Source organism: Pogoniulus pusillus, chromosome 32 (assembly GCF_015220805.1).
Source record: "Pogoniulus pusillus isolate bPogPus1 chromosome 32, bPogPus1.pri, whole genome shotgun sequence".
NCBI lineage: Eukaryota > Metazoa > Chordata > Aves > Piciformes > Lybiidae > Pogoniulus > Pogoniulus pusillus.
The window spans coordinates 15476285-15491782 of record NC_087295.1 but is presented as its reverse complement, the minus strand read 5'-3'; positions in this window follow the sequence as shown (position 1 = coordinate 15491782).

Below are 15498 nucleotides of genomic sequence, written 5' to 3'. Positions count from 1 at the left end.
TTATTATTCCTCTCCAGGTGCAGGACTCTGCACTTGTCTTTTTTGAACCTCATTTGGTCCCTCTGTGCCCAGCTCTGTCTGTCCAGGTCTCTCTGGCTGGCCAGCACTCTTATCTCTGTACACAGACAGTGCCCCCTCCTCTTTATTCACACAAACTGTGTAACAAGACAATACCCTTTTGAGCTTTGCAGCACTGGGAGCTGTGGCAGACTCTGCTTGCACCTTGTCCAGGTGGCTTGCTAGGAGTCTGATAGTGTAAGCTGTTCCTGAAATGATCCTATAGTTAGAGGCTACACAAGAGGGAGATTTGGACCACCTCGGTTGCCTTTTAGGTCATCACAACAAGCAGTGCGAGTTGCTACCTGGTGTTCCTCTTTCTGTTTCAAGTAGTGTTTTCATCTACTCTGTTGCAGATTTACTATCCAATTAAACTAAACCAAACCAGAATGTGGGATGACACACAGCAACAACAACAAAAACATGCCTAAATCCAATCTGCTCACACTATTGTCTTCCATTTCCACTGGTAGCATTTGATAACGTGCAGAAAATCTGCATCTCGTTGTTTGAGTCCTGCAAGACTTTTGCCTAGGATTGCCTTAAGCATCCACAGGCCAGGGTTGACAATAATCAGCCTAGCTTTTGAGTGACTGTGGAAAGGGTAGGCCTGTGAAATGGAGTAACAAAAGGCTGGAATCTACATACTCAGTGGAATATGAGAATGAAAATGGTGCAAAAAGCACATCCTTAATAGAAGCATTTCAGGATCATTTTAATGATCTGAAAGGGAAAGATAAAAGTCTCTAGTAGGCTAAATAGGAAATAAAAAAATCAGACACATGCTAATGTCTGTAGTTTTTTTCATTAAGCTGACAGTTCTTCAGCAGTCTAGAAGGATAAGGGCCAGCAGTCTGCAGCATTTTGTGAGGCCATAGAATCACAGAATCATCCAGGTTGGAAGAGACCTCCAATATCATCCAGTCCAACCTATCACCCAGCCCTAGCCAGTCAACTAGACCATGGCACCGAGTGCCTCATCCAGGCTTTTCTTGAAGACCTCAAGGGATGGTGCCTCCACCACCTCCCTGGGCAGCCCATCCCAATGGGAAATCACTCTCTCTGTGAAGAACTTCCATGTGTGTACTTCTGTGTTTTACACACAACTATCACCTTACTGGGAGCCTGCAACCTGAACTTTAACATAAATCTTCACCATGACCTAAACTGCAGTTAGTTCAACAGTTTGAGTTCATGCAAACTCTATTAGCAACCAAAATACAATGTAAATGCCTATTCATCTTGAACAATCATCAGATGCACTGCCCTTCACAGGCCTACCTGTACCATTCCAAACAGAGGATTTTACCTATTAGAGGAGAATCAAGTATCTCAATTGCCCACAATGAGCATCTATCCCCCATCCGCCCTGCCTGAACAATCCAGGATCCTTCACATTGAAGCATGCTGTTAAGGGCATTGTCCAAACACCATTTAAACACTGACAGGTGCTGGGCATTGATTGCTTCTCTGGGCAGCCTGTTCCAGTGTTTGACCATAATCTTGGCAAACAAATGCTTCCTGTCATCCACTCTAAACGTACCCTGGTACAGTTCTGAATCATTCCCTCGCATCCCATGGCTGGATACCGAGGAGAAGATATCAGCACCTCCACTTCCACTTCCCTTCCTCAGGAAACTGTGAAGAGCAATGAGGTTAGCCCTCTGACTGCTCTCCAAACTACACTAGGCTAAATCCTTAGCCATTCCTTGCAGGACATTTCTTTCAGCCCTTTCACCAGCTTTGCTGCCTTCCTCTGGATGCTCCCAAGGACCTTCCCATTCTTCTTAAACTGTGGGGGGCAGAACTGCATGCAGTTCTCCAGGTGAGGCTGCACCAATGTGGAATACAGCAGAATAATCCCCTCTGGATTCACAGCAGTTAGGCTTTGCCATTGTCCTTTATATTCTCACTGATACAAATCCAGGCCCAGTTTATCACACTGGTTAACAACCTCAATATTTGTGCTCCAAAAGCATAAACAGAAAAACATCTAGTCAAAGGCACGTGGTGGAATTCATCTGGTAATGATGCAGTGGGGCTTTGCTGCTTGCTCAGTCCAGATGGAGCACATCATCTGAGAAGGCCCACGGACACGAAACAAGTCTTCCATGGTGTTAGTGCATGACCAAAATAGCCATCCAAATGCTTGAAACTCTCAAAAAATCCATTTTTAACTTCCAAATCTTGTCTAAAATAATTATTTTCTACCTAGCCCCACGCTGAGATGCCAAATTAATTGTCTGGGTTCTAATTTAAATTCCCAGGGACTCAAATATATTTGATAGAACCAATAACAATTTATAGAGTGCCCTTCCCTCTTCCCCCTCCTTTCCCAAAAGAAAGGAGTTAGATGTAGAGACAGGAAAAGGTCAGCACACTCAAATCTCACTCTGATTTGGAAGATGAAAAGAAGAGAAGTTTAACAATAAATTTAAACAGGTTACCTGAGGTAGGGAAGTTACAAAGGTACAGGGAAGGGAAAACATAGACACAATGTGTAAATACAACCAGATTTTGATGGTGATGGCTTTGTCTGCCTCATGGGTGATGGCCACGTGGTAAAACAAAGAGAACCAGGAACAGGATGGTGATGCTGGTAAGCAGGGAAGCAGAGAGTTGTGATGGTTTGGGTGTTCCCCACACCCCCCCACACTTTGGAAATCACCCAGACTAGACTCAGCCAGCTCTGGAAATATGAACGAAGCTTATATTTACAGCTGGCACAATATACAGGCAGATATTTACAGTATATACAGTTATAAACAGAAATAGACAAGGTAAAAGGTAATATGGAAACACAACTCCCCTCCCAGAAACCTGAGTGCCCAGGAGGGGCTCTCAACCACCCCTGCACCTTCCCCCTACCCCTCTCAACCTTACCCCAGTCCCAAGGAAGAATGGAGGTTCAGCCAGGGAGTTAGGAAGCAAAGTAGGTTAGCCCAAAATGGAGGTGAGGTTAGAGAGATGCAGCTCAGCCAGCAGCCCTGGTGAGAGTGGTGCTGAGTGTCTTATCTATGTTTTGACTTATGTTTTTATACATCTGAGTAAGCCTATGAGGGAAGTAGACACCACTCTTGTTTTCATTTCACAGCCTGTAATCTAGTCCTTCTCACCAAAACATTCTAGCCTGCTTCAAACTAGCACAGGAGTGCAGAGAGAGAGAATCAGGAAGCTCCCCCTGCTTTTAAAGACCTTTAGGCAGGAAGGGGGACCAGGCCAACCATGAACAGCCTGGTGCTGTTCAGACCCACCCCTGGAGAGGGGTCAAGACCACCTAGGGTCAGGTTCAAGGTCACCCCCCCTGGAGGGTTAACCCTGTACACGTGGCTCTCAGGGAGTCAATGGGTGGTCAGCAGCCCCCTGGGCACAGCAGGGTGCAGGCTTGCAGGCTGGAGCAGTCTGATCGGGTGCTGTGTGTAGCAAGGAGTCAGCCCTGGGGCTGGCACAGCAGGCTGCAGCGGCAGGCTGGCAAGTCCTGGTGCTGCAACTCATTGCTAGGGCATTGCTGTGTTGTTACCTGCACTGGGGCTCGTCTGAGCTCAAGTGGGCAGCTGCATCCCAGCCCAAGGGTAAACTGTATCACAGTATCCCAGTATCCCAGTATCACCAAGGCTGGAAGAGACCTCACAGATCATCAAGTCCAACCCTTTACCACAGAGCTCAAGGCCAGACCATGGCACCAAGTGCCACGTCCAATCCTGCCTTGAACAGCTCCAGGGACGGCGACTCCACCACCTCCCCGGGCAGCCCATTCCAGTGTCCAAACTGGTTTCAGTGCAGGCAGGGTCAGGGCTGCCAGTGGCAGGCAAGTGCCCAGTTGGGCACGGTGCAGAGTGGTGGCTCCCAGAGGCAGTAAGGCAAACGGGCACGAACGGAACAGCAGCAGCAGCAAACAAGCAGTTTGCCAGGGCTTGAGGCGTTCTGACCAGCGTCTGTGACCAGCAGCAACAGACAGAACCAGCCCTAGAGCCAGGCCTGAGCTGTGTCTCCAGAGAAGGAAGCTGCACAGGCCTAGGATGTGTCCTGCCTTTATCACAAAGCAAAGCAGGCTGCAAAACAAGGCCAAACCTGGGGGCTGTGAGTGACTGAGAGGAGCCAAAGGATTTGTCTGCTTTTCTACTTCTTCCACCTGGGAAGAAGCAGCAGGAAGGGGGGGGCAAGGTGGGTATTTGGGCAGGTGTTCAGGACATGGGATGGATATGGACTCTAGACATAATTTGGGCCTTCCACTACACAGGGTCCTCATGCTGGGCATTGTATGGAAGCAGCTGAAGCAGGAGCCTATGTTCCCTTATGGCAGCTTTGCTATGGCAGCAGTATGAGCTCCTCTGGCAGGTGAAGCAGACATCTGGGTTCATTAAACCACCTCTAAGATTTGACAGATCTGCTCTGCCAACACCCCAGTCAATATCAGCATCAGCATTACTGAGTGCATGTCAGGAAGCAGATAGTGTGGTACCTATACCCTATGAGGAGAGGCTGAGGGAGCTGGGGGTGTGCAGCCTGCAGAAGAGGAGGCTCAGGGCAGAGCTCATTGCTGTCTACAGCTACCTGCAGGGAGGCTGTAGCCAGGTGGGGTTGGGCTCTTCTCCCAGGCACCCAGCAACAGAAGAAGGGGACACAGTGTGAAGTTGTGCCAGGGGAGGTCTAGGCTGCCCTAGTTCTTTTACCAAAACATTCCAGCTTGCTTCAAACTAGCACACCAATCAACCAGACCATGGCACTAAGTGCCCCAGCCAGGCTTGGCTCCACCACCTCCCTGGGCAGCCCATTCCAGTGCCAATCACTCTCTGCCAACAACTTCCTCCTAACCTCCAGCCTAGACCTACCCTGGCACAACTTGAGACTGTGTCCCCTTGTTCTATTGCTGGTTGCCTGGAAGCAGAGCTGCAGGGAAAATGACCTTGAGAAGGTTGGCAGAGAAGCTGCAAAGTTAGCTGTGCAAGGGGGACTTAGGGGGGCCGGTTGGTCAGGTCTGCTTCTAGGTGTGTGCACAGCCCATATTCTGCTATGTAACCTATCAGAATGATACATGTTGTATTAGCCACTAGAGAAGCATCACTCTTAGCTTCAGTAAACAGTATTGTCTTAAGCATCACATCGATGTGAGACTCACCATACCGGTCCCTGCATGCATCTGAGAAACACACAGCAGCTCCCCATGAGGCTTAACCCTTAAGCCTTATGTAAATGGTTTGTGGATCCAATGTCATTTCTTCCTTCTTTGCTTCAGTGCTTCACAGCCTCAAGTTGTGCCAGGGGAAGTATAGGTTGGATATTAGGAGGAAGTTCACACAGTATCACACAGTGTCACACAGTATCATCAGGGTTGGAAGAGACCTCACAGATCATCAAGTCCAACCCTTTACCACAGAGCTCAAGGCCAGACCATGGCACCAAGTGCCACGTCCAATCCTGCCTTGAAGTGCCCCAGGGACGGCGACTCCACCACCTCCCCGGGCAGCCCATTCCAGTGTCCAATGACTCTCTCAGGGAAGAACTTTCTCCTCACCTCCAGCCTAAATCTCCCCTGGCACAGCCTGAGGCTGTGTCCTCTCGTTCTGGTGCTGGCCACCTGAGAGAAGAGAGCAACCTCCTCCTGGCCACAGCCACCCCTCAGGTAGTTGTAGACAGCAATAAGGTCTGCCCTGAGCCTCCTCTTCTCCAGGCTAACCAATCCCAGCTCCCTCAGCCTCTCCTCGTAGGGCTGTGCTCAAGGCCTCTCCCCAGCCTCGTCGCCCTTCTCTGGACACACTCAAGTGTCTCAATGTCCCTTCTAAACTGGGGGGCCCAGAACTGAACACTCTCTCTTGCTAGAGAGAGTGATTAGCATTAGAATGGGCTGCCCAGGGAGGTGGTGGAGTCACCATCCCTGGAGGTGTTGAAGAAAAGACTGAATGAGGCACTTAGTGCCATGGTCTGGTTGATTGAATAGGGCTGGGTGCTAGGTTGGACTGGATGATCTTGGAGGTCTCTTCCAAGCTGGTTGATTCTATGATAACAAATATCAGTATTATGCAGTCTGAAGAAAACATTAAAAGTCACTGTAGAAAGAGGTAGTGACTGGTTTGCAGAAATAATTGTCTCCAGCAATTCCTCATCAATCAATCAATGCATGTGCAGCTGATGCTTTCAGCACTTGTATCTGAAAGGGAGTTTGTTACTCTTTAATAGCTTTTATTGATGTAGCCTATCTGAAGTTGTATGCAGATCCATAATTGATTTTTTTCAGTGCATTCATGGTTGATTATATGTCATTGTAAATTTTTGGGGAACAAGTTAGCAAACTGTCTTATCCACCAAGAGCAACTGAACTGAAAACCATCTAAACATTCTGAAACAATAAACAATACAAATCACTGTGAAACAAGTTCTACATTAGAAAGTAACCTGGTTCATAGTGGGTGATTACAGCAGGAAGGAAGTCTGTGAGCCTTTGAGCTGAGTACCAAGCCAAGCAGATTGTTGAAGACAAGGTTGTGGGATATGGGTTGTGTAAAGTTATACAGTCTGCAGAAGTTGTACTACATGGGCCTCAAAGGGTGCCAGTGATCCAGAAAAACAAACAACTCTAGGCTGCAGAAGTGAGAAAGCCATATTGTACTTGGTAGTGGCATATCATTTCTTGCCCCCTCTCTCTCCACCCTATCTGTCTATCTGTAATGTAGACAGCCCAATTCACTGTATGCTGCATTTGTGCAGCTTCAACCTGTGCACTGTACAGAGCTGTGCCATGTTGCAACACACAGAAACATACCTTGTGCTATAGATCTACACAGGTGCAAGAGGGAAGGGTTGGTATGTGGCTGATCTGACTTAGGGTGGCAGGCCAATAATTGCCAGGTCACCAGAGATAAGACCTGGGCAGAACAGGGTCTGCAAGCTCTCCAGTGATAAAACTAAGGAAAACAGAGCCTGCAATACCATCCCTGTAACCAGGAGCTGGAATGTGGTGTTGGCTAAACAGCATGTGGAGCCAGCAATGACCTTGACAGGCTCCGCAGAGGACAACCAGCTGCAGCGGGAGCCGAAGATGATGCTAAGGGGTATCACAGTATCCCAGTATCATCAGGGTTGGAAGAGACCTCACAGATCATCAAGTCCAACCCTTTACCACAGAGCTCAAGGCTAGACCATGGCACCAAGTGCCACGTCCAGTCCTGCCTTGAACAGCTCCAGGGACGGCGACTCCACCACCTCCCCGGGCAGCCCATTCCAGTGTCCAATGACTCTCTCAGTGAAGAACTTTCTCCTCACCTCCAGCCTAAATCTCCCCTGGCACAGCCTGAGGCTGTGTCCTCTTGTTCTGGTGCTGGCCACCTGAGAGAAGAGAGCAACCTCCTCCTGGCCACAACCACCCCTCAGGTAGTTGTAGACAGCAATAAGGTCTGCCCTGAGCCTCCTCTTCTCCAGGCTAACCAATCCCAGCTCCCTCAGCCTCTCCTCGTAGGGCTGTGCTCAAGGCCTCTCCCCAGCCTCGTCGCCCTTCTCTGGACACGCTCAAGCATCTCAATGTCCCTCCTAAACTGGGGGGCCCAGAACTGAACACAGGACTCAAGGTGTGGTCTAACCAGTGCAGAGTACAGGGGCAGAATGACCTCCCTGCTCCTGCTGGCCACACCATTCCTGATGCAGGCCAGGATGCCACTGGCTCTTCTGGCCACCTGGGCACCTGGTCACACAACCACCGAAGCCAACAGTGTGCATGGGCAGTAGGGAAGCTGTTCTGTAACAGATTGTGCAGTAAGGGAGGAGCTTGGTTCTGCTTGGCTCAGCCTTCTGGGACATGCTGGCCACAGGTCACAGAATGCTGAACACAGACACTGAGCACAGAGGTGGCTGAGCTGTGAGTGGCACCAGGCTCAGCAGCGTGACAGGCGCTGCTCCACGCTGGGGATGCCTGCCTTTTGAGACAGCAGCTGCCCAGCTCTGCTCTCTGCACATCTCAGGAGCAATGCTGGCCAGTGGGGTAGGGTGAGTGCAGCCTGACCTTCGATCAACAGAGCTACTCAGGATTGTCTGTCACGTCTAATTTAGCACTGCAGTTTCTCCCATGTACCCTTCTCTCTATGGCCGTAGCATGTGAGACTGTGGTTTCCAGTCTACCTTTCTCATTATGGTTTTAGTGTTTAAGCTATAATAAAGCACTGAAGCTGTACCCAGAGGGAGACACCCATGTGTGAGTGTGTTCTCTGGTCCCCACAGAACTCACTGGAACAACAGGGCATGTATATTGCCCTCTACTTGTTTGCTTTCTAAGTGGCCAACACATACACGACTGGAGAGGCAGCTCGTACCTCACCTTCTGACTGTGCGACATCAGAGCAGCAGCAGGCCATAATGAGTGATCCTGTGACTGCTTAGAAGTGCTTACTTTTATACATAGGATCTGGATCTAACTTTTAGAGCATTGTACCAGGAGTTCCTATTTTCTTCCATCTTCTCTCTTTTCACAGACAGGGCTGTCAGGCACTGGAAGAGGCTGCCCGGGGAGGTGATTGAATCCCTGGATGCATTTAAAAGCCAAACAGATCTGGTTCCTAGGGACATGGTGGAGTGATAGACTTGGTGGAGTGGGTGAAATGGCTTGACTTGATCTCAGAGGTCCTTTCTGGCCTAGATGATCCTATGATAGTGCTGTAAAGGGTTAACCCTCCTGGGGGTGGATCTGAACCTGACCCCAGGTGCCCATTCCCACTTGCTGTCATGGGCCCCTATAAAACCAGAGGAACTTCCTGTTTCTGTATGTCTTTTCACCTCCCAGCCTGCTGGCACCACCCTTGTTCCTGAGGCTGCTTTTGTTTTTACCTCGTGGAAATCCTTCCACATGGTGCACAAACCCTTCCTGATTCTGCCTCCATCCATTGCCAGCAATCTGGTTGTAAATACATATTTTGTATCTTGTTTTCCTTCTCTGTACCTCTTTGTAACTCCCCTACCTTAAATTAAATATCCTTTATTTATTGTTAAAGTTTTTCTGTTACCTTCCAAATGGAAGCAAGGCTACTTTATTTGGCTGTGGTGTTGTACCCTCTTCCTCTCTCCATCTAATTCCTTTCTTTCCAAAAGGTGTGGGGAAGGAGAGGGGAAGGCATCCTGTTATTGTACTGGTTCCATTAGCTATGTTTTGAGTCTCTGGGAAATGTAAACAAGAACCAAGGCAAGTGCTTAGGGAAGCTGCTGTCCAAAATCTAGATTCTGTATCTAGTGTGCTAAACCAAATCACCACACAGAGTTAGTTATTTTATGCTGGTCCTGTGCAGAAAATGTGCCAAGAGAGAACTCCACAGAGCCAGGGCACTGTGGAGACAGTAAAATACATTAGCAGCAGCTAAGGCTAACCCCTACTAACTAGCCACTGCTAGCTTAGGTACTTTCTTGCTTCATCTTCAATACACAGCTTCTTTTAAATTTGCTGCAGATGCTTACAGGGTAAGAGCCTTACGTGGGTAGGGGCTTCTCTAGCTAGGAGATGTGAGGTTATCATTAGATCATAATGAGCTTAAGCCAACTAAAGTTTGCATTATGTTTTATTATCACAGAACCATAGAATGGTTTAGGTTGGAAGGGACCTCAAAGATCATCTAGTTCCAGACACCCGCCATAGGCAGGGAGATCTCCCATTGGAACAGGTCACTCAAGGCCTCATCCAACCTGGCCTTGAACACCTCCAGGCAGGGAGCAGCCACAGCCTCCCTGGGCAACCTGTGCCAGTGTCTCACCACCCTCACTGCAAAGAACCCTTTCCTAAAACCCAGTTTCAATCTCCCCTCTGCCAGTTCAAACCCATTACTCCTCGTTCTGTCATTCCAAGACCTTGTCAGTAGTCCCTCCCCAGCCTTTCTGTAGCCCCCTTCAGGGAACTCCAAAGTCTCTTTGAAGTTTTTTCTTCTCCAGGCTGCAGAGCCCCAACTCTCTCAGCCTGTCCTCAGAGCAGAGCTGCTGCAGCCCTCTGAGCATCTTGGTGGCCTCCTCTGGACTGGCTCCAACACTTCCATGTCCTGCTTGTGTTGGGGGCTCCAGAGCTGCACCCAGGACTGCAGGTGGGGTTTCAGGAGAGCAGAGCCAAGGGGCAGAATCCCCTCCCTTGCCCTGTGCCCACACTGCTCTTGCTGCAGCCCAGCACAGGGTTGTGTCTGGGCTGCACTCACCCTGCAGGCTCCTGTGGAGCTTTTCATCAGCCCAGACCCCCAGGTCCTGTTCCTCAGGGCTGCTCTCAGCCATTCCCCACCCAGCCTGGAGATGTGCTTGGGATTGCAGCCACCCAGGTGCAGGACCTTACACTTGGCCTTGTCGAATGTCCTGAGGTTGGACTGGGCACAGCTCTGCAGCCTGTCCAGGTCCCTCTGGATGGATCCCTGCCCTCTGGCAAGTCAGCTGTGCCACACAGCTTGGTGCCATCTGCACACTTGCTGAGGGTGCACTGATTCCTCTGTCCATGGCAGTGACAGAGCTGTTACACAGCACTGCTGCCAGCACTGACCCCTGAAGGGGCACTGGTCTCCAGGTGGACACTGTGCCCTCGATCTGAGCTAGCCATCCACATTATCAATAAATCCATGATTGCTCTTCCATTCTATTACAGTTTCTACCCAAACTGGTAAGAACAACACCCCCAGTTGATGGCAGGAAGCTAACTTACAGACTAGCTACAGGTTTCTCTTCTCAGGGACACTGCATCCTCATCGCCTTGCTTTCAAAACTGCCCTTCATGGCGTCCTGCCTTTTCAATTCTGTGGCTGCCTGACTTGGAATATTTGATCTTTTTCTCGCCCTCAGACCCTGAGGACAGAGGGCAGGCCTGGCATCGCAGCCGAGGCAGCTCTGTGATGAAGGTCTGACAGCTTTCTGCTGCCTGTCTTCGGTAAGACGCAATCCTACTTGTGCCCAGCAGTGGGCTGTGGTTTTGTCTGTGTTACACACCTGCTGTTCCACTGCTGTGCATCTGCAAGCGAGGCCAGCTGTGCAAGCCTGATGTGTGCAAAGCCTCCCTGCGTCGGGGGTGACAATCTCAGTGACCCCGGGTACAGCAGTGCAGTCTTACAGCCTCAGCAGCATACAAACCCTCGTAGCAGCATACTGAGCCAGCATGAAATCTCCCTGGGACAGGGTGCCCAGGGAGGCTGTGGCTGCTCCCTCGCTGGAGGTGTTCAAGGCCAGGCTGGATGAGGCCTTGAGCGACCTGCTCTAGTGGGAGGTGTCCCTGCCTGTGGCAGGGGCTTGGAACTGGATGATCCTTGAGGTCGTTTCCAACCTAAACCATTCTGTGCTTATGATTCTGTGATCTGCTGCAGCTAGTCTGTAACTCAAGAGGGTAGGGCCTTATTTATCTTTCCTGCAGAGGATAAAAACTCCCATGAGGATGTCTCAACTTTCTGGTTTGTTATTCCGTGGCAGAGTCAATGCCTACTAACCTCCTGAGTATTGACACCTAGGAGAAGTTTAGCATCCAGGATAACTGTGGCTGATTTCAGTGTTTATGTTTAGTTGGAAACTAGACACTTGCCACAAGCAGTGAAACACCAGGGGACTCCAAACACATTTCAACCATGGCAGAGTCTGAGTGTGTAAATCAAAGCTTTTCACTGTGCTTAATATATTTTGTTTTTCCAAAGAAAAATTCATCAGAGCCCAACAGTGTCCTGATGTGAATGTGCAGAGCAGCTTTTCCTGGTCACTGTCAGTGGCTGTTAACACTTATGTTGGCAGATACAACAGAGCCCGGGAGGGAATCACAGAATCAGCCAGGGTTGGAAGGGACCACAAGGAGCAGCCAGTTCCAACCCCCTGCCATGCCCAGGGACACCCTACCCTAGAGCAGGCTGCACACAGCCTCAGCCAGCCTGGCCTCAAACACCTCCAGCCATGGGGCCTCAACCACCTCCCTGGGCAACCCAGTCCAGCCTCTCACCACTCTCCTGCTCAACAACTTCCTCCTCACGTCCAGTCTGAATCTCCCCATCTCCAGCTTTGTTCCATTCCCCCCAGTCCTGGCACTCCCTGACAGCCTAAAAAGTCCTTCCCCAGCTTTTTTGTAGCCTCCTTCAGATCCTGGAAGGCCACAAGAAGGTCACCTGGGAGCCTCCTCTGCTCCAGCCTGCACATCCCCAACTCTTTCAGGTTGTGCTCACAGCAGAGCTGCTGCAACCTCTGAGCATCCTCCTGGCCCTGCTCTGGACACTCTCCAGCATCTCCACATCCCTCTTGTCCCAGGGGCTCCAGAGCTGGATGCAGTACTCTAGGTGGGGTCTCAGCAGAGCACAGCAGAGGGGGAGAATCACCTCCCTAGCCCTGCTGACCACACTTATGCTGCTGCAACCCAGGCTCTGCTTGGCTTTCTGGGCTGCAAATGCACACTGCTGGCTCCTGCTGAGCTTCTCCTCCACCAGCACCCCCAAGTTCCTCTGCTCAGGGCTGCTCTCCAGCCACTCACTGCCCAGCCTGGAGTTGTGCTTGGTATTGCTTCGACCCAGCTGCAGGACCTTGCACTTGGTCTTGTTGAACCTCCTGAGCTTGGCTTGTGCCCACCTCTGCAGCCTGTCCAGGTCCCTCTGGATGGATCCCTTCCTTCCAGCCTGGCTGCTGCACCACACAGCTTGGTGTGGGCAGCAAACCTGCTGAGGCTGCACTTAGTGCCTCTGTCCATGGCACCCACAAGGATGTTGAACAAGACTGGTGCCAGGACTGATCCCTGAGAGACTCCACTTGTCACTGGCCTGCACTTGGCCATGGAGCCATTGGCAGCCACTCTCTGGGTGCAGTAAAAGATTACGAGACTCTTGAATACAACTTCATAAGAGGAACACAATATTAATCAGCAAAGAATGACTTTCACTGCACATTCAGTGTGCTGGGAGGGAGGAAGCTCCTTTAGCACTAGAGGGATTTGCTGTTTCCCCACAGTAAATTCTGTCATAGGCAGCTTAAGTTCAAACATCTGTGGACTGTAGTGGTTTACAGAGTTTATCTGCAAACTGCCTGAGCAAAAGACCAAGCTGGAGACAAATGAGACACTAGACTAAAAGTTTCCAAACAAGATGTGGTACAAACCAGCAGCAGTGTACCCAGGCAGCCAAGAAGGCCAATGGCATCCTGGCTTGGGTTAAAAATGCTGTGGCCAGCAGGAGCAGGGAGGGGATTGTCCCCTTGGACTGAACTTTGCTGAGGCCACACCTCAAGTGTTGTGTTCAGTTTTGGGCACCACAATACAAGAGAGATGTGGAGGTGCTGGAGCAGGTCCAGAGGAGGGCAACAAAGCTGGGGAAGGGCCTGGAGAGTAAATCTTATGAGGAGAGACTGAAGGAGCTGGGGATGGTTAGTGTGGAACAGAGGAGGCTGAGGGCAGACCTCATTGCTGTCTACAGCTACCTGAAAGGACATTGTGGAGAAGCTGCTGCTGGGCTCTGCTCACAGGGAACTGGAGACAGAACAAGGGGGAATGGCCTCAAGCTGAGGCTGGGGAGGTTTAGATTGGCCATTAGGAAATTTTTTTTCATGGAGATAGTGTTCAGGGAGTGGAATGAGCTGCCCAGGGAGGTGGTGGAGTCACCCAGCCTGGCTGTGTTTCAGGGTGGTTTGGATGTGCTGCTTAGGGCTATGGTTTAAGGTGGATCTTGTAGAGTAGGTTCTAGGCTGGACTTGGTGCTCCTGAGGGGCTTTGCCAGCCTGCCTGGTGCTGTGAGCCTGTGAACCAAAGCTTACAGCCCATTCACATGGTGATTGTTATTGCAATTCTTCAACCTAGTCTTTAAAAAAAAAACAAACCTCTCCCACTTTGGACCTAATTGGAGTCTGTCCCCTTCATATTTGAGAAAGCCCAGGGTGCTCTCCACAGTAAGCTAAAATTCTGTACTTCATGGATAACTTAATTGGTTTTAACAGCTGTTTTCAGCCCCTGCTCAACAAAGGCGTTTCCAAAAGACCTCTGAGCTCCAAATTCCTGAGTGATGCCTCAGCTGGTTCCTTGGGTGTGGAAGAAGCAACAGCAGAAGAACCCAAAAGCAATAATAACCCCAAATTCCCTGCTGCAATATGGTGATGTTTACCATTTCAGCTGAATTGCATTCAGATAACGAAGCCTCTTCTCAGTTTTTTTCCCCCTCATCTGCTCCAAAACTTGCTGCATCTTTTAGAGGAAATATTCTCAGCTCTTTGGGAGCTTCACATCTTCATGTTCACTGCTAGTAGGGATGATGCATTGTCCTTCTTCGGCTGGGCACACACAGAGCCCTCTGGCGTGACTAATTAACCTGCTCTGAGAAGGGTGGACTCAGGGACATAGTTTATGGCTTAGCTTTCAAGTTTGAAAGAGTATTGATTGCAAAGTTTTTTAGTGGGTTGGCCTTGAAGGCACTAAAATGTGTGCAACACATGAATGCTTTGCCCATCCAGAACTCATCAGCAGCAATGCAGTCAGAAATCTGCTGAAGTCTGTGAGCTGCCCAGTAATTAACAAACCAGAAACTGGCTTGGCTGTCATTGGTTACCTCATTAACAGGGCTTGTTCTGCAGCTTGAAACCTTGGAGATTTGACTGCACCGTTGGGTTAAAAAATGTATCAGTTAGTCTTTGGTCAGGGGGAAAAGTGAACAGACCAGTGCCAAGTGGCTCCCTCAGGGGTCAGCGCTGGCACCAGTGCTGTGTAACAGCTCTGTCAGTGGCATGGACAGAGGAATCAGTGCACCCTCAGCAAGTGTGCAGATGGCACCAAGCTGTGTGGCACAGCTGACTTGCTAGAGGGCAGGGATCCATCCAGAGGGACCTGGACAGGCTGCAGAGCTGTGCCCAAGCCAACCTCATGACATTCAACAAGGCCAAGTGTAAGGTCCTGCACCTGGGTGGCCACAGTCCCAAGCACAGCTCCAAGCTGGGTGGGGAATGGCAGAGGACAGCCCTGAGGAAAAGGCCCTGGGGGTCACTCACAGGCTTGCTGAGATGTATAAAAACAAGAACACAAAACATAGATAAGAAAGAGCAGGAGGGTCAGTGTGTGTGTGTGTGTGTCTGTCACAGCTGGTGCCCTGGGCTGTGAGGAAGCTTTGAGTTCCTTGGGCAGCACAATGGTGCCAGTGCCTGCTGGCCAGTCTGGGTTTCAAAATGAAGTATTTAAAGGGGGATGATTTAGAATCTGCCCCTTTCTGCATCCAGCCTTCCTCCCTCTCCTTTGCAGCTCACTACAGGTGGCCACGTGGATGCAGCTCACACCTGCCAGCTTAGCACCTCAGCATCATCTCCTTCCCTCTGCCTGGAATGTTTTGTGTGTTACCCTGGGATCATCATCGCGAGTTTGGAAGTGTCTTTGATACAGGAGACTTAGGGACCAAAAACGTTGTGAGTGCCTATGCTGGAGTGAATGCCAAGACTCCATGAGCTTAGTTACAATTCTTCCTGTTCTCAGGCTCCTGCTTTCCAAGCTCTGCTTGTTTAAACTGTTCCATT